This window comes from Dermacentor silvarum, chromosome 9 (assembly GCF_013339745.2).
Source record: "Dermacentor silvarum isolate Dsil-2018 chromosome 9, BIME_Dsil_1.4, whole genome shotgun sequence".
NCBI lineage: Eukaryota > Metazoa > Arthropoda > Arachnida > Ixodida > Ixodidae > Dermacentor > Dermacentor silvarum.
In genome coordinates, this window is record NC_051162.1 from 111,087,837 (window position 1) to 111,105,842 (window position 18,006).

Sequence of the window (18,006 nt, forward strand, 5' to 3'; positions counted from 1 at the left end):
TGCTAAATGTATTGACGCTATATGACGTCACAGTAACGTGTATACCACGTTACGTTATGGAGATGCGGCGTTTCTTGTTCTTAAGGCGAAAGCCTTAGATGCATGACTCATGGGTCGAAAAATCCGACGACCGTCCGGCGTTATGGCATCAAAATCCAAGTAACCACTGAACATCCTCAAAACATTTCGGCGCCGCCGTTAGACTGCACTGGTAGTGCCGAATGCCACGGTCCCGTGTTTACGCTCAAGGCCAAGATAATACCAGCTAAGAAGCCGTTAAAAAAACGAGCAAGTTTGCACTTCGTCGTGCAAAGCTTAGACACAGCGAAACTGTCGATCCTCAAGTCTTACTGGCTGCTTCTGCTAGGTATTAACTTGGTTGCTGCTAGGTCTTAACTTGGTTTAACTTAACTACACATGTAGGGAAAGTATTCTAGAGCGATCATTTTCGGAGAAACCTTCCGTTTCGCGACATTTCGCGTGACTAGCGCTGGACGCGTCAGCGCCTACGAGCGACAGCGTTCCTGGCATGCCACAAACGCAGGTAGGCTAACCAAGGTTGGCATAGTACCAAGAACGCTGTTGCTTGCCGACGCCGAACACGTTGGCGACATTTCGCGTGACTAGCGCTGGACGCGTCGGCGCCTACGAGCGACAGCGTTCCTGGCGTGCCACAAACGCAAGCAGGCTAACCAAGGTTGGTACAGTGCCAAGAACGCTGTTGCTTGCCGACGCCGAACGCGTTGGAGGCTAGCCGCTCGATATCAATCGGCCAGCTTCGCTGTGTCTTGAGCTTTGCGCAGCCTAGTGCAAGATTTCGCCTTTTTTTTTTTTCTCCTGGTTTAACGCGCCGCGGAGAAAAGAGAGGCGGGGGTTGGGAAGCGGGGAGCTGGCGAGGAGGATGACCGCGTGCGCCGTGCTGCTGTCCTCCACCCTCCTGGTTGCCATGGCTACGGCGCGGCAGTTTTTTGATGCGAACCACAAATTACGGCTGGCTTAAACAGCTTCGGTGTAAAAAAAAAAAAAAAAAAAAAAAAAAAAAAAAAAAAAAAAAAAAAAAAAAAAAAAAAAACTTAGGCAACTTCTTTTTAGACACATTAAATGCCATCATAACTGATTAGAGGTGGTTCGTTCAAATGTGAATTAAGTGCTTTAAGTGTAAAAAGTGAATCTAAGGTAAATTACGTGAGAGAGAAGGCCATTTATTAGATAAAAATATTCGTGACTCAAAAGGTGATTCAAGTGAAGTAATGTAGCTAATGGAATGATAAGTGATTAGAGGTGGCACATGTAAAGGAGAATTAAGTGTTTTAAGCGTTAAATGTGAATCTAAGGTAAACGGCGTGAATCATAAGGTGAATTAAGTGAGAAAAAGTAAATTAAGGGGAATTAAATGTGAATTAACGCGAATCTAAAGTGAGAAAAGTGAGTCAAATGTTCAATGTGTCCACCATGCCTGCCGCGACCAAACATACGGTGTCTACGCCTACATCCGGGTAGGTGCGTCATGGAAAAAAACTCGAAAAAAAAAAAGCTCCTCGTTGCTATAGGCTTATAACGTCAGATCTGTTCAACTCAGCTCTTCGTAATACCCTCCCTCTCCTCCACTATGTCAACTCTACGCGAACACCAAAGCCAAACTCGGAGAAAGAGGCGATGAAGGTAGGTTAGCATGCTTCACCTGAACAATTGTAATGCAATAGCATTATGTCTATCGACCCGCCCAAGCCTTTGAATGTACTTCCTGTAGTATTTTCTCGCGCTGCAGATTACATTAGAAATGCTTACGCTATGTCCACCGAAAGACAAAGGCCTCTCCCAGCGATATCCAGTTACAATTCGACTGCATTCCACGTCCTTGCTATTTCGTGAACTTCATCGCAAAGCCATCCTCTGCCGTCCACGGTTGCGTTTTCTTTTCTTGGCACCAATTCCGTTGCACATATAAAACAGATCCCCCAAGTGCATTTCTGCTCAAAGCGCCGGTGATGACATAAATAGATTTTGGGTATTGATTGTTACACAACGTAAACAAAAGCATGCCAAGTTATTAAGAGAGAAGAAAAAGCAAAAAAAAAAAAAATAGTCCGTCGAGCCGGATTCGAACCAGCGACCTATGGATGTCCGCTTTGGTTGGAACTTCTACAGTCCACCGCTCTACCAACTGAGCTATCGACGGAACGACAGGGGTTGCCTCTGCCGGCTTGTCTGGACTGCATACTTGCACGCAACGTGGCCTCTTAGCGGGATAATGGAGGCGTACGGGGAACGCAGCTCGAAGGTGTTGCTTGAGTCACAGCGTTGTCCTTGCGTAGAAAAGAGCGATTGGGCGCTTTCTGTGCGTCTTTGTTCCTTTGTAATCGAGGCTGTTGTCGCGAACTACGAAGTCCGCACGATTAATGGTGATGATGATGCCGAAGATAATGTACCTCTGTAATGGCTCGTACCGTCATAATAGAAGAAGAAGAAGAAGAAGAAGAAGAAGAAGAAGAAGAAGAAGAAGAAGAAGAAGAAGAAGAAGAAGAAGAAGAAGAAGAAGAAGAAGAAGAAGATGTCCTCAGCACATGGCTCGTACCCACTTCGGGGGATTGGCCAAGAATTGAGCACCTGAACTTCTAGATATGGATTCTGAAACTACAGTTAATGTGCAATTTAGTAATCAGAACAGACATATTATTTTCCTGAACTGCATAATTTATAATAATAATGCCATGAATTAAAGCTGAAATATCTCTGAGAGAATTGTAAAAGCAGGGATTTAAAATTTTATTCGTTTTGTTGATTGAATGAAACCACAAACGGCATCAAATACGTCCCTGTGGCTAAAGCCAAATACCGAGGCACCGAAAGTGGGTACTGTTTCTGATGTTAAATTTACCCCTAATTTAGCAAGCGGTATTTCAAGAAGCCTTTTTCTTTGTAATTTATACCGACGACATATTAAGAAATAGTGTTCTACGGTTTCTATTCCTAGGCAGAATTGACACAGTGGCGATATCGCCAGACCAGCCCTGTGTATATATAGGTTTAATGATAGAAACGCGAGAGTTGGTCGGTTTTCTTCAACGAGTGGTTCATGCCCACTATGGGGTATTGGCCAAGAATAGGATAACCTATGCAAATAATTAGTCAATTCTAAAAAGAAACACTAATGTTTCCCATCATTAATTAAGTACGTCACTCTTTGCGTTGGCCATGCCACAGATCACTCATTTATATTGCCCCGATCGGAGATAGCTAGGCGCGCAGTTAATCCATGCAACAGACGCATACGTGCGGATTTTTTTGGGCGGCGGATACTAGTTCTTGCCGTCTGGCGTTACTTAATGTCAGGGTTCCAAGCTAGGCGTGCCATGAGCTGGACGTACCAGGCGACCAAGCAGAGATGATGACGTTGCGTTATAAAAGCTTGAACGATTTATTTAGGATGCATGGTGATATTCTTGAGATGAGAGGAGAGGTTAAGATGCATGGCGGGGTTGCTTAAATAACCCCGATGGGCAATTAAAAGCAGTCATCGGACGTCGGGCGGGTGAGGGCATTTAGGAAACGAAGCGCCGTCTTGGTTCTGACAGGTCTCCGAGGCGACACGTGACAAGAAAACTTCTTGTTCCTGAGAGAAGGTCCTTCCCTTTCTCCAGGTGAGCACGGCGTTATTCAGAGTAGCACTTCCGTTCGCCGCACAAAGAGAAATTGACGTCTGCAGCGTCTGCAGAGCTTCACGTGACCGCTCCATCTCAATGTGTTTGAAGGAGGAGCGCCTTGTTCCGTCTTGCACAGAGCTCAAACTTCTTGCGCATTCTTTGTGGCCTGAAAGGGGCTGTATACTCTATTTCCATCTATATCGGGTACAACTTTAGAAGGCCGCGGTATTTTCCCCCTCAAAGGCGGATGCACACGAGCCTCCACCAACGGGCGCGCACTCGAGACTGACGTCATGAGCCGGACGGCCCGTGACGCCGCCGACGAACAAGGCCGCGCGTGCTTTGAACTGGGTCGAGTCGCGTCAGCTGTGTGCGTCTGCGCCTCGTCAAACTGAATTCCCAAACTATTTGGGGTGGTATATCATGCCGGAACTATTATTGCGAGCTTACTATGGACCATTCGGGCCACGTGCGTTTTTTTAGAGCCCTGATCCGGCAAAGAAAGATTGCAGCGAGCATCGATGATGCTGCCGTCCGCTTCGTCTGAAAAGAGGATTCTGCGGCGACTCACCGCTGCAAACAAACGTCTAGCGTGTTTTTTCCATGGTGGCCGTCACTTCACGCTGAAGGATTACGCAACAAGAGCCCATGCGTCTTAAAGGGCAACGGATGGGTGCGTTTCTCTGCACACTTCCCTAATTTCTTCAACACAGCCGGCGGGAGAGTGTCAGTGTTTTCTTTTTTTTTCACAAATGAGAATTTCATTAATTTCCTTGGACCACCTGTCTTGCCTCCTCCTCAGTCACTGGCCACATTCTGTTATGACCTCAATGGTGGCATACGCAGATGGGAATAAATGGCAGACGACAGCGTGGAGGTGTTGACGATCCTGAGTGTTTGGCGCAGAAATTGCGGCGAAACAGTGCACTGTATAAATCGACATAGAAATGCGGAAAGAAGCGTTCCAAGACGTATTTTAGTCAGTACTGTAAAACGTTTCCCTGAGAAGGGGTAAAACACCTAAAGTAGCGAGCAGCGCGTATCAAATCAGTGGTTAGGGCTTACCCTTGGTCTTTGTGTTGCAGTGCGATGCGATGCTCTTGGCGATGGCTCTCTGGCGGCATGTCGAAGGCGAACGACGATTCGTGGCTATTGAATTCACCGGAATCGGAGCTGCCACTGTTTGGCAGCTGCGAATAGCTGGTGCAGCTGACATTGTCACCCGAAGACTTTGTGCCAACGTTCCGGCACGGTCACCAATCAGCTGAGCGTCTGCTCTTCGCCGCTTTCGTACCCCGCGCTGGCGATGACCGGCATGCCTCGCACGGCAGCCGCGCCACAATTGACGTCACACGAAGGGGTTCGCTCGACTCCTCAGCCAGGTGTTGCTTTCGTAAACATAACGTTGCCGTTACCCTGATGTAGTAAAAAGAAATCACCGGAGTTGCCATTAAAGGTGCGTTTGATGTCGAACGTGCAATGCAACTCGGTGGAGAGCATGTGCCTACCTCGAAAACGGGTTAGAAAGCCAAAGAAAACGCACCGCGCTTCGATCGATCAATCAATCAATCAATCAATCAATCAATCAACGAATCAGTCGATCGCAGGAAAATTTTATAAAATGTCTCGTGCAATCGCTGTATTCAAAGTGTTGGCGATAGTAATCAGCGTTACAGGTTACAAAGGCAAATTGCACAACAAGACGTGCATTTTCTATGTTACGTGATGCAACACTTCGCACAGGTAGGAACAATGCGACGAGTTTGCTTATCATTGTTTCATGGTTGTTGAAAGCGACCAGGGGCCAAAACGGTTAATACGCTTACGCTTCTTACACAACAGGTGAGTGTTAGTGGGCCTTGCGCAGAACTCAAGTGCAATTATTTTTGAAAGCACCTAGGGACATTCTGAAAAACCCAGGCAATAAATTACGTTCCTCCAATTACACTGTCTTTATTTCTAAATTGCCGTTGCTGTGTACAGGCAGAGCCCGGTTGACCTCTGTCCAGCTTAATCGCGGTTCCAATTTGTACATTTGTCGCTGTACGTTTTTGGTCTTATAAAGTTAGGAAAAAAAATAAACCGTTACCACGAAATAAACACTTGATTTAGAAATGATCTTGGCTCATTACTTGAGCAAACGAATAACCGGAGATGCCTGCCTTAGACGGGCGTTTACCACAATCATTTGCGGTAGATGACATTCTCTTTCTTCAGCACTCCGCGCACACCCGGGAACGAGAAATCACAAAATCGTTTCCTCTCACTCTGCACTAAGTCACGTGACCTCACGCGCATGCGCACCATTAGGGAATATTCAAAATGTCCAGCGCCATCTATCGACTTGCAGCAAAGCGTCATTCACCACTTTGGCGACTGCACGGCAAAACAAAACTGCCCGCTCGACATCATGACTACACGTATAACTGCTGTTTTTATCCTTGTTTTGTGGTGTACTCCTGGTGCTGTTCGCAGCTATCGGTGAACGAAGGAATCTGTGGCAACGATAGGAACAACTTTGATATGTTTCTTACCACGCTTTGCATTATTTTGGAACGTTGCCCCGTTCGCGGTATTTTTTCTGTCTGTTTGTTTGTCCGTACCTAACTTCTGTCGTGCTAACTTGGGTCTCTGGTCCGTGGTCTATTATAGGTAGAGTGTCGGGCTGCTTGTACGAAGAAATCCGGGTTCTGAATAAAGCGTCGAAACAACTTGGGTCACTGGGTATTGGGTCACAATGTGCCGCGATTCAAGAACCTCCTTGACGATGACTTGGGTAACTGTGTATGCGACACTCTTCAATAAGCCTCTTGACCCACCGTGGTTGCTTAGTGGCTATGGTGTTGTGCTGCTAAGCACGAGGTCGCGGGATCCAATTCCGGCCACCGCGGCCGCATTTCGATGGGGGGCGAAATGCAGAAAACACCAGTGTACTTAGATTTAGATACTTGTTAAAGAACCGCCGGTGGTCCAAACGTTTCCGGAGTTCCCCAGTACCGCGTGCCTCAAAATCAGGTCTTGGTTCTGGCACGTAAAACCTCCTAATTTAATTAATTTTACAGCGAAGCTGTCTATGATTAGGGTTCTAAGCATTTTTCGTGTCCGTCAACCAATCTGGGCGTGTAAAAACTCAGCTCCCGAATTGGATGGAAAATCGCTTTATTCTGTGCAAAGCTTATACGGCTCATCACTAGGATATGCATTTTCAGGAGATTAGTTATCAATAGGCACCATTTTCAAATTCAGTAGATTCTCATGTAGACAATAAGGGCTTCTCAAAGATATGCCGCCATGCGACCCGCGTCGGCCACCCTCTCTTTGTCGTCGTTCCAGGCGCTTGCGTGCCTAGTTTCCTTCCGTTCTCCCGGCGTGGCGGTCGCCTCGCGCGCGTCTACTTTCCCCCGGTGTGGCGGTCCCGCCGTGCGTGTCTAGTTTCCTCCGGCTCCCCGAGGTGGCGGTAGTCTTCCACGCAAATGTGTGCCGTCGATCAAAACCACCGAAAATAAAAGTACGTGTGCGTGTGTCTTTCTTCGGGATGACCGCCGTCGCCGCTCAAGAGAAATAAAATTTGCTCACACCTTCGATCTAAATTCCGGGTCACCTCTACGAGTATGTCGTGTGCTAAACTGCTTCGCTGGTAATCCACCTTCACAGAAGTGGAATGGCGCGCGTTTTTTTTTTGTTAAATAAGCATCTTCGGGAACGTGCCACTGGTCACGTGCCGCTCTTCACTGAACCGCTTTGAGGTAAAATTGGGACAAGCGCGGACTTGTCCATTGGTAAACTGGGACAAACTGGTCCACTGGTAAACTGTCCGGTGGTAAACTTGGGGACGAGCGCGGCTTCGTCTAGTGCAGCTAGACGAAACACCATGTTCCGAGGGAAGCGCGAGAGAGGAACCCGAGTGCAGCACACGTGGCCTCCTACATGACGCGTTGCGGCAGTGGCAGTAAGGCGTGTCGCTATATACATTGCTTCAAATGCCAATCGCAGTACCGACGACAGTCATCCTGAGATGGTTTCTGCCGGAATTGTTTTCAGCAATAGGCGCAGCAAAAATGAGGGAACGCTATCAAAGATTCGCGGCAAGCAAGAAATTAAATTACGGGGTTTTACGCGTGCCAAAACCACGATCTGATTATGAGGCACGCCGTATAGAGAGATAAGAAGTGGCCGACATCTACCACGTTGCGGACCGCGGCTGCTGAGGTTAGCACGTGACAGTATAGCATAGAACTTACACCTCGTTCCTTCGTCTCTTTACTGAGACTAGTGTAGTAGAACCCTGCCGCCCACCCCAGCATGAATAAAAAAATTCTGCGATATCTTTCTCTGCGCCCGCTTCGTTTAATTTTCCGCTGAAGGGAACGCTTGCTTCCTCCTGAAAAGTTGTTTTATATATGTCCGTTTAGCCTATGACCATGATTATTCGTTTCTTTTCTGTGAAGGTGCATCCTCTTTCATAAAAACGTACTTTGAAAATTTTAAACGCTATTTATTAAAAATTGAGTATAGAAACACTTGCCGGGCTGCTGCGGCATATTTGACTCTAATTTCTTTCTGGACCGAGTAAAAATGAAAGATACTTCTGAGAAGACAGCGCTATCTTCACGAAAATTGTATTTGTATTCGTAGATAGAGAAAAAAAGAAACACGGTTTGTTCAAGCAGCTCTGTTTAACCGGGAGAATGGAGCATTTACTATTGCTATGCACTGAACAGTTATGGCAAATTCGCAAAGTTACTTGAAGGGGGTTTTGGCAAACATGGAAGAAAAATTAGAAGAGCGGTTGTAACGTCGGTGCAGACAGCTACTGCACATCTTAATTCGTAGCAGCGTACCAACTGTCGAAACTGCGAAGGCCCGGGCGCAAGCTCTATCTACAAGATATCGCTGCTTCACCGTGAAGTGCGCTGCGTTCGTTTTCCGTACTTTCCTTTGGCATTCATTCGCCTTCTATAGTTGTTCGTTCCCAGCTCTCGTAACGCCGCGCTATTGCGCCTACACTGTAAAGTAATTTACGCCATTAAAAGTGAACACCTAGACCACTTGGAGCACCAGAATTCGACTAGATATACCAGCCCGATCCGACAGTGCCCACATGCATCTCTGGTTGGGCGAGTCAGTCGACCTCTTGGAAGCGGGTTGACCGAGTTCGCCTCGACGCTCGCTCGTCTCAACCTTCTAGTGCTTACTCGAACCCTACGACCGGTTTTCAGCCCCACAAACAGATTCGACCCACCTTTGTCGGGTTCGTGCGTACGCAGGTCCCTTGGGTCAGCAGCGCGATAACATTGACCGGCTTGGTACATACGTTTGCAAAGGAGCAGAGTTCAAGAACGGGGTAAAGGACGCGAGATACACGATTGCTGTTTTAGGAGGGATGTTGATAAGCAACTGATCTATCGACGAGGCGTCGACGTCGTCACTGTCGGCTTGTCTGTGCAGTACATCCACGCAATGTGTGATCCACTTGCGAGGATCGAATCATGTTATTTCAACAGCCGTGGTGGCGTAGTGGCTTTGACGTTGCGCTGCTAAGCCCAAGGGCGCGAGATTCAAATCCCGGCCGCGGCGGCCGAATTTCATCGGGGCCACAATGCAAAAAAAAGCAAAAAAAAATTAAAAATAAATAAAGCCCGTGTATCGCGCATTAAGAGCACGACTAAGAGCCCCCAGGTGGTTAAAATTAATCCTAAGTCCACCACTACGGCGTGCCCCATAATCATATCGCGGTTCTTGCGCGTAATACCCTAGAATTAAATTTTCTGTTAACAAATGTGCATTTCACAAAAGTTTAAAATGCCATATGATTAATTACCTCCCATGGCACGCGTCATGGTGATACGAGAAAAGCGATTACGTTGGCCACGTCACCCATCAGTGCGAGATTGCTACGCTTTGTCTTCTTCTTGTTTTCAGCTCCTTACACTTTGCAAGACTGTAGGAATTGAACGCAAGAAAAAAAGAAAAAGAAAACATTCGGCCAGACGGAGCTGAAAACTATCCGTGTACTCTGAAACCTGGTAAGTAACCACTGATACTGAACGTGCATACGATATACGTAACCAACGCAAACGTTAAAAAAAAAAGAACCCTCCGTCGAGCCGGATTCGAACCAGCGACCTATGGATGTCCGCAATGGTTTCAACCTCTACAGTCCACCGCTCTACCAACTGAGCTATCGACGGAACGGGAAGTGGCGCGCCCACCGCTTGTCTTGAAAGCGACTCCGCACAGTGTGACCCAGTTAAGATAGCCGAGGCCTGCCTCGCACACCTTACACGGAGCCGTTCCTGCTTCGCACCTTTTTCATTGGTCAGAATGACTGATCTTTGCTTTGTCCGTGCCGTTGTGTCTTTGTTGTCGCTGCTAGTGTCGCGTCATTGTTAGGAACGCACACGCAACTCGCTTCGCGCGAGGCGCGTTCTTACCTCACGTGAAAACATAAGAAAGACGTGAAGAAAGAAATCTAGCCTTACATAATGCACCACGACGGATGACAGCATTCTCTTTAGTAAGAGAAAAATAACAACCTAGCCTTATTGAAATAACATCTGTCAAGTTTTGTACATAATCGTACATAGTCATACTTTAGCCCCACAGCCCTAGCAAACGACTAGTCTGTATTCTTCCACGTATTAACTTATTGTGCGCAAACACCTTGTGTCTCCTTTTCTTCGTCCCTGTTTGTTTGCGCACAAAAATTTAAGAAAATGAATCTGTATTCTTCCCCGTAAATTAAGCCTTTACTGCTATCCACTCCAATGAACCATTGCACGTGCTCAATGTTCTAAGGTAGATTTCCTTCGAGGCGGAAATCAAGGGTTTATACCACTGTTCGCATTTTACCAAGTGTTTATTTATTTTCAATTCTTTTTCGTTTTGTTGAATTTGTAATGTGCGCAGCATTCTTCTTCGTCTATCACTGCAGTTCGATCTTACAGGCGCCATTTTGAACTTTCAAACTCCTGCATAACGCGTGTCTTTCGCCCTCTGTCTCTATTTTTCTTTATTTCCAACATGTAACCCTCACCATAAGTCATTTAGTCAGTCTATTGAAAACTTCATAAAGCCTCCCAGTGAGCTCTATAGGTCGTCTATAGACAGCCTTTGGAATTATGACTCTAAACCTTTTTGCCGACTAGTACGCGCCTCCTTGCAACAGACTCCCTGCAAACAGCCTATTTGTAAGTGTATGGAAGGCAATGCAACCGCTTACCATACCTATAGTGAAGCAATATAAATATCTTGTTGTACTTACGCCAAGGTATTTACACGGGCATTTACACCAACCTAGCCCTGCGTAAACCAGTAATCTACAAATTGTAAGAAGTTTGCGGAGAAACTAACACTCTCTGATATTTATAAACTAACACTCAACTATTTAGTGAAGATTCACGTAGTGAATCTTCACTAAATAAGACAAAGCTGATCGGCAAGTTGAAAGTGTGGACTTGGATCAGTGCTCTGTTTTTTTCCAACTTATTGCCAATCAGCTTTGTCTTATTTATCAGCTAAGACGATCAACATTAAATTGATGATAATCCAACACTGGAGAGAGAACGCGCCGCGGAGAAAGGGGAATTCAATGCATATGCGCCACCCACATCATATGACCGGAAGGGGGAATATTCGCGTTTCCCCGAGCTTCAACGTGAAGAGATATCAGAGAGTGTTAGTTTGTCCGCAAACTTCTTACCGTTTGTAGATTACTGGTTTACGCAGGGCTAGGTTGGTGTAAACGCCCGTGTAAATACCTTGGCGTAAGTACACCAAGATATTTATATTGCTTCACTATAGGTATGGTAAGCTGTTGAATTGCTATCCATAGACTTACAAATAGGCTGTTTGCAAGGAGTCTGTTGCAAGGAGGCACGTACTAGTCGGCAAAAAGGTGTAGATCCGTAATTCCAAAGGTTGTCTATAGACGACCTATAGAGCTCACTGGGAGGCTTTATGAAGTTTTCAATAGACTGACTAAATGACTTATGGTGAGGGTTACATGTGGGAAATAAAGAAAAATATAGACAGAGGGCGAAAGACACGCGTTATGCAGGAGTTTGAAAGTTCAAAATGGCGCCTGTAAGATCGAACTGCAGTGATAGACGAAGAAGGATGCTGCGCAAATTACAAATTGAACAAAATGAAAAAGAATTAAAAATAAATAAACACTTGTTAAAATGCGAACACTGGTATAAACCCTTGATTTCCGCCTCGAAGGAAATCTACCTTAGAACATTGAGCACGTGCAATGGTTCATTGCCTACACTATACCGCAGAGTGGATAGCAGTAAAGGCTTAATTTACATGGAAGAATACAGACTAGTCGTTTTCTAGGGCTGTGGGGCTAAAGTATGATTATGTGGGGATAAAGTACGATTATGTAAAAAACTTGACAGATGTTATGGTTAACAGATGTACGGATGACAGATGTTATTTCAATAAGGCTATGTTGTTATTTTTTCTCTATCTAAAGAGAATGCTGTCATCCGTCGTGGTGCATTACGTAAGGCTAGATTTCTTTCTTCACACCTTTCTTCTGTTTTCACGTGAGGTAAGAACGCGCCTCGCGCGAAGCGAGTTGCGTGTGCGTTCCTAACAATGACGCGACACTAGCAGCGATAACAAAGACACAACGGCACGGACAAAGCAAGGATCAGTCATTTTCACCTATGAAAAAGGTGCGAAGCAGGAACGGCTCCGTGTAAAGTGTGCGGCTATCTTAACTGGGTCACGCTGTGCGGAGTCGCTTTCAAGACAAAAGCGGTTTGCGCGCCGTTTCCCGTTCCGTCGATAGCTCAGTTGGTAGAGCGGTGGACTGTAGAGGTTGAACCCATTGCGGACATCCATAGGTCGCTGGTTCGAATCCGGCTCGACGGAGGGTTCTTTTTTTTTTTTTGTTCAGATTTTTATTTTTCAAGTTTGTGCTGGCTTCGTGTATCGGTATTGCACGTTCAGAATGAGTGGCTGCGTGCCAGGTTTCAGAGTCAATGCGCAGTTTTCAGCTATTTCTGGCCGATCTTTTTCTTTAATTTATAGTAATGCGAAGTGTAAGCAAAGGAGCTGAAAACAAGAAGAAGACAAAACAACAGCGCGTATAAATCTCGCACTGACGGGTGACCTGCCTAACGTAAACAGTTTTGTCGTATCACCATGACGTGTGTCATGGGAGGTAACTAACCAAATCGCATTTTCAAAATCTGTAAAATGCACGACTGTTAAAAAAGAATTAAATTCTGGGGTGGTACGCGGCAAAACCACGATTTGATTATGAGGCACGCCGTAGTGGCTAACTTCGGATTCATTTTGACCACCTGGGGTTCTTAAACGATACATGCGTGAACTGTCGGATCGGGCTGGGTCTAGTCGAATTCTGAAAGCCGACCCGGTCGCGTCGAGTTCACGTAAGCAAAGGTAATATAACTGAAGCGGTTTTGCCCAAATTACTCAACCTGGAATAACTTTTTTTGTCTCATTGTATTGTTTTCTGTAGCCGTTATTATTCCGGTAAACACAGTGATGAAGATGTAACATTCCGTGGTAGGTTGACATCATGAACCTGGGTCCTGGATTTTCGTGTCGATCTATAGCAACTCGCGGTATTCGAAAGACACTTCAAGGGTGCTTTTCGTTGTCTGTGCTGACGCAACGGTCCAGACACAGTTAGTGGGAATATTAACAAGACATGCACCTAAACCACTTCCATACAGTTTCGAATGCATTTGACTTCATCTACGAGATGAATACGTTACGCAATCACTTGTGAGCTAGTATTCGAAATGGTACCCAAGGTACCCGATTGGGTACTTTGGGACGTAGGATGGTATGATTTCCTTGTGGAACGTTTTGGAAATACGCGAGTCGTGTGTAAGACGGGTAGGCTACGTGGTGCGAATGGCACATCAGTGTCAAATTATCCGTGCCTATAGCGTTTATTAAGCAGCGCCAGCTCGGAGCTTTAGCTCAGAAGATCCAAAATGCAAAAACACCCAATGTGCATTTTTTTTTGTGTTGACTGCTTTTTACACTTTACATGGCGTACCAATTGTATATTTTGTTTTTGTTTCCTTGTATTTACTTTTTGCTTACATGGCTTGCCGATAGTAACCACTGCCTCTTCGTTTTGAGCTTGCTGCAACCCCCTGTGTGACAAAGCGCGACGCCTGTACTGTTTGTATGCCCCCTCCTGTATGAGTCTTTCAAGGCTTACAGCATTGACAAACAAAATAAGTAAAGATAAATATCTTTTTGCGCACTTCTGTATACGAATTGTCTTTGAATTCGACAGCGGTGTACTTGCGACTGCATTTTATGGGTTGTCGCCATATGAGTGTGAAATTATATTGACCCAGATGGACAAGAGGCAGTGTCGACACAATTACCAGACGAATGCAGCATTTGGAAGTGCGAAAGGGCAACAGCGCAGATGTAATCGAAACGAGAACTTCGCTCTCCAGCCTCCGCGATGTACACGTACTGACGGTGGCTCATTAGAATGCGAGGTGAGTGTTGCCGGACCAGCCGGTAGCCGCAGGCATCTTAGGTCGCCGTCATACGACCCACTTGCGCGTCGAATGCCTACAGATAAAACGGCGTTTTGCTACACTGTTTCTCTGTCGGGGGTGTAGCTCAGATGGTAGAGCGCTCGCTTAGCATGCGAGAGGTACTGGGATCGATACCCAGCACCTCCAATGAAAATTTTTTGAGGGTTTATTTCTTTTTCGATTGACACGCCTGTACAGGAACGATAGTTTATAGCAAGACTGGGAGTAGCGGGACGCCCAAGACGATTGTAACGAGGACAACGAAGCAGGCCATGCTCGAATGAATTGTCTTTTCTTTTAGCGAAAGGAAAACACTTGTGCACATGAAATAAAAATGAGCAGCAGCCAAATAAGATATATAACAGCAGTCTTTCATATAGACCGGACTACATGCTAGACATATGAGCCAAGCACAGCAAGTATGTTGCAGTAGTTTGACAGTGCGCGTGAGCGTCAGCTTGCTTTGAAGCGAGGTACTCCTTATCAATGCATTGGTGATTACCTATACGTGTTATTTTTTTTTTTGTTGTAGCCTGCCTTTTTTTTCCCTCCGTTTTGTGAAATTTTCAGTTTATCGACAGCATCGGTGGAAGTGAGCTGTTTAGGACACCGCGCTTCGTAAGCTGTACAACACCATGGCGGTCGCACAGACATCAGTGCATGCACTCTATCATCATCATCAGCCTATATTTATGTCCATTGCAGGACGAAGGCCTCTCCCTGCGATCTCCAATTACCCCTGTCTTGCGCTAGCTGATTCCAACTTGCGTCTGGAAATTTCCTAACGTTATCACCCCACCTAGTTTTCTGCCGTCCTCGACTGCGCTTCCCTTCTCTTGGTATTCATGCTGTAACTCTAATGGTCCACCGGTTATCCATCCTACGCATTACATGACCTGCCCAGCTCCATTTTTTCCTCTTAATGTTAACCTCCCACATTATTCTTACCGTTATATGCGCTACATAGCACGGTTTTAAGACACATACGCAACACATAACGTGAACTGCGGACCCTTGTCTTATACAGGCTGTGTCACTTAACTTGAGCCAAACTTTTAAAATATGCAAATGCTGCGTAGCTGCACAGAACCAAGATAATGCTGTTTGCCGTCGCTTGCACATACTTACGTAGATTATCTTTTGCATTCCGCCCAATTAGACAATTAGTCTTAATTAAACAATCAACTTCTCAATTTTTATACTTTGATGAAAAGTGTCAGTGAGAAAATTGTATAGTCCTACGGAGTGCGCTAGTAATTTGCTTACATAGCTGAATTCCAACGCAACATTCATACCAGTACCAATGTAGCCAAATGTGTACAGGCGCAGTTACCATCCGCTATCTTTATAAGAGCCTCCATGTTTGCTCTGGGTAGAGTGCAAATTTTATTTTGGTATCTAATTAGCATAATGGTAACTTTATAACGTAAACCTTAACTGATACTGCTCTTAACTGATACTGCACTACTTCATTTTCGTCAGTAGAACATCTTCAAAAGCGAGGTGAATATTTATTTATTTATTTATTTATTTATTTATTTATTTATTTATTTATTTATTTATTTATTTATTTATTTATTTATTTATTTATTTACAAGTACCTTACAGGCCTCGCAGATATGCCTGAAATTTATACGCTGTTCAACTGTATCGCTTGTAAAACGATGCGAAAAGGAGGTGGTATGAATTAAAAATGACAGCGGTCGAAAATAACAAAAAGCAAAACAAAACAAGCACTACAAAATTTCAAAAAGCTTTTTTTTCCTTCGGTTTTTATAAGGCTAAAATTGCCAAAACCGTCCAAAGTTCCGCGGATAGATTTCTTATGCGCCGCCTCGTCATTCAAGTTCGCATTTCGATTTCTCTTCGTGATATCGCGCCAGCTCGGAAGACCGCCGAGGGACTGCCGCCGCATACTTTCAAGTGGAGCGTGACACGCTTTTCCCGTTTAAGTGTCTCTGAAAGCTTTTGGCGGGAAAGTTGTTGAACAGTGCCTCACCGCAGCATGAGCATCGAAACTTTCGCTATATGGTTCGTCCAAGGTCGCACGTGTGGAAACACTTAACCTGCGCGACGCGCCAACTGCACGCCACAAGCTGCAAGCGCGCGGTCTGCAACAACTGAGGTGCTTCGTCAACGCCACACCGCTTGCAAGACATCTTTTGTCATGCATAAAGCGTCCACAAGAAGTGAAGCACAGGTATGGCGATGCATCTGACAACTAGCGATGTGGGAGATCGTCGGCGGACTCGTCAAGTAAGGGCCAAAACACCGACGTGTCATTGGAAGCATTCTATAGTAAAGAAAATGGCGATTTATCGTAAATTCGAGAGAAATGCGTGAGCAATACGTTGCACCTCTTTGATCGCCCGGATCCGTGGTTTAAACCGGGTCTACCAAATTGCAAAGCGTTCTTCAGGAGTCGACTCGACGCACGACCTACCTCTTCAAGGAGCCAAGTGCAACCGGCGGTGGTCCGGAGGAGACTACCGTGAGTTGCACTGGTATACGCTCCTTTAAAGGGACTGACAACCGATTTTTGAGGGCCCAATTTTTTATGGCGCAACGCAAAGCTCACCCTAGGTAATCTTTATACCTGTAGCGGTTACTTTAAAAAGCGCGTGGGTATTTTGTTAGCAGAATTTTTTCGATCCGAGCAGCCTCTAAAAATTAAAGTAAGAGTCCCTCCTCCAGCAACGCCGAGAAGTGAGAGCGATGCCGATAGGCCACCTCGCGAATCGTGAAAGCCGCCCATCGCTCTTCTTTCACAGGAGTGAGTGTATATAGTGTAGCTAACCACGTACATTTTGACCTAATCGACCAATTTTCAGAGATACAATAAGCTTGCGTTGTTGTGCAGAAGCTTTCTTATATTTCTACCGCGTTTTCCCCCAAGTACACGCCCACGTCACGGCTGGCCGACCTCCGTCGCCGTTAATCTGTCGATAGACGAGCCAAGATCGAAAACGAAGGCGAAGGCAGCGCCACTTTTCTACTCACTACAAACGAAGACCTATCTGCGCATTGCAAGTCAGAAAAATCTTATAACAGAACAAACTGTACTGCATTTCAATACTAATAAAAAGACTCGAAACCGCGCACACTTACAGAATATCACGGGGTGGACCTCATCTTCATGTTGTTGCCGTGCGGAGCGCCAAAGGTGATTTTTGCCGACTTCTAATGAAGAATTAGAAATTTAAATCCACGTTAATGAGAAAAACATGGCTCGCATTAAACAATACGATGTGCAATCTTTCCATCAGCATGGTTATTTCAATGCATGTTGTGAGCGAATGTCTGCCCCTTTAAGAGGAAGCTTTAGCTGGGGCCCAACTCCGACGCGGCCTTTTCAAACACATGTAAAACGCAAAAACGCTTTTCTGAGATAACCCTGGACAAATTTTATTGAAATTTGTTGCATTTGAGAGACAAAGTTAAATTCTAGTGACTATTGGAAGCGGAATTTCGATTTAGGGCAATATTGGTAAAATAATTTTCAAAACATCGGAAGTTCTAAAAAAAATAGAAGCACGAAGTTTACAAATTAATAGCTCTGCAACAAGAACAGATATCAACGTTCTGTAAACGGCATCCATTAAATCATTCAAAGCGGAGAAATTCGATATGTCAGTTTATATCTTACGTGAATTTATTACGTTGTGTACAATTGTTCTGCAAAAGCTGTATTACAATATTTTTTTGGAATTCATGTGTAGCATCAATTTTGTCCGCTTTAGATGTACTATTAGATGTAATTGACAGAATTTCGATATCTATTTTCATTTCTGAATTACACATTTGTAAACTTGATA

General features: G+C 45.2%; 4 non-coding genes across 4 annotated transcripts; 2 read left to right on the forward strand and 2 right to left on the reverse strand.

The window, feature by feature from the left end:
• Positions 1–2,086: 2,086 nt before the first annotated feature.
• On the reverse strand, positions 2,087–2,179 carry Trnay-gua (transfer RNA tyrosine (anticodon GUA)). Its single transcript has 2 exons — positions 2,143–2,179; positions 2,087–2,122 (listed from the first exon to the last, which is right to left on the reverse strand). It is a non-coding gene; the product is annotated as a tRNA-Tyr (tRNA).
• Positions 2,180–9,742: 7,563 nt separating this feature from the next.
• Trnay-gua (transfer RNA tyrosine (anticodon GUA)) lies at positions 9,743–9,835 on the reverse strand. Its single transcript has 2 exons — positions 9,799–9,835; positions 9,743–9,778 (listed from the first exon to the last, which is right to left on the reverse strand). It is a non-coding gene; the product is annotated as a tRNA-Tyr (tRNA).
• Positions 9,836–12,434: 2,599 nt separating this feature from the next.
• Positions 12,435–12,527, forward strand: Trnay-gua (transfer RNA tyrosine (anticodon GUA)). The gene is made up of 2 exons: positions 12,435–12,471; positions 12,492–12,527. It is a non-coding gene; the product is annotated as a tRNA-Tyr (tRNA).
• Positions 12,528–14,265: 1,738 nt separating this feature from the next.
• Trnaa-agc (transfer RNA alanine (anticodon AGC)) lies at positions 14,266–14,338 on the forward strand. The gene has a single exon. It is a non-coding gene; the product is annotated as a tRNA-Ala (tRNA).
• The last annotated feature ends 3,668 nt before the right edge of the window (positions 14,339–18,006 follow it).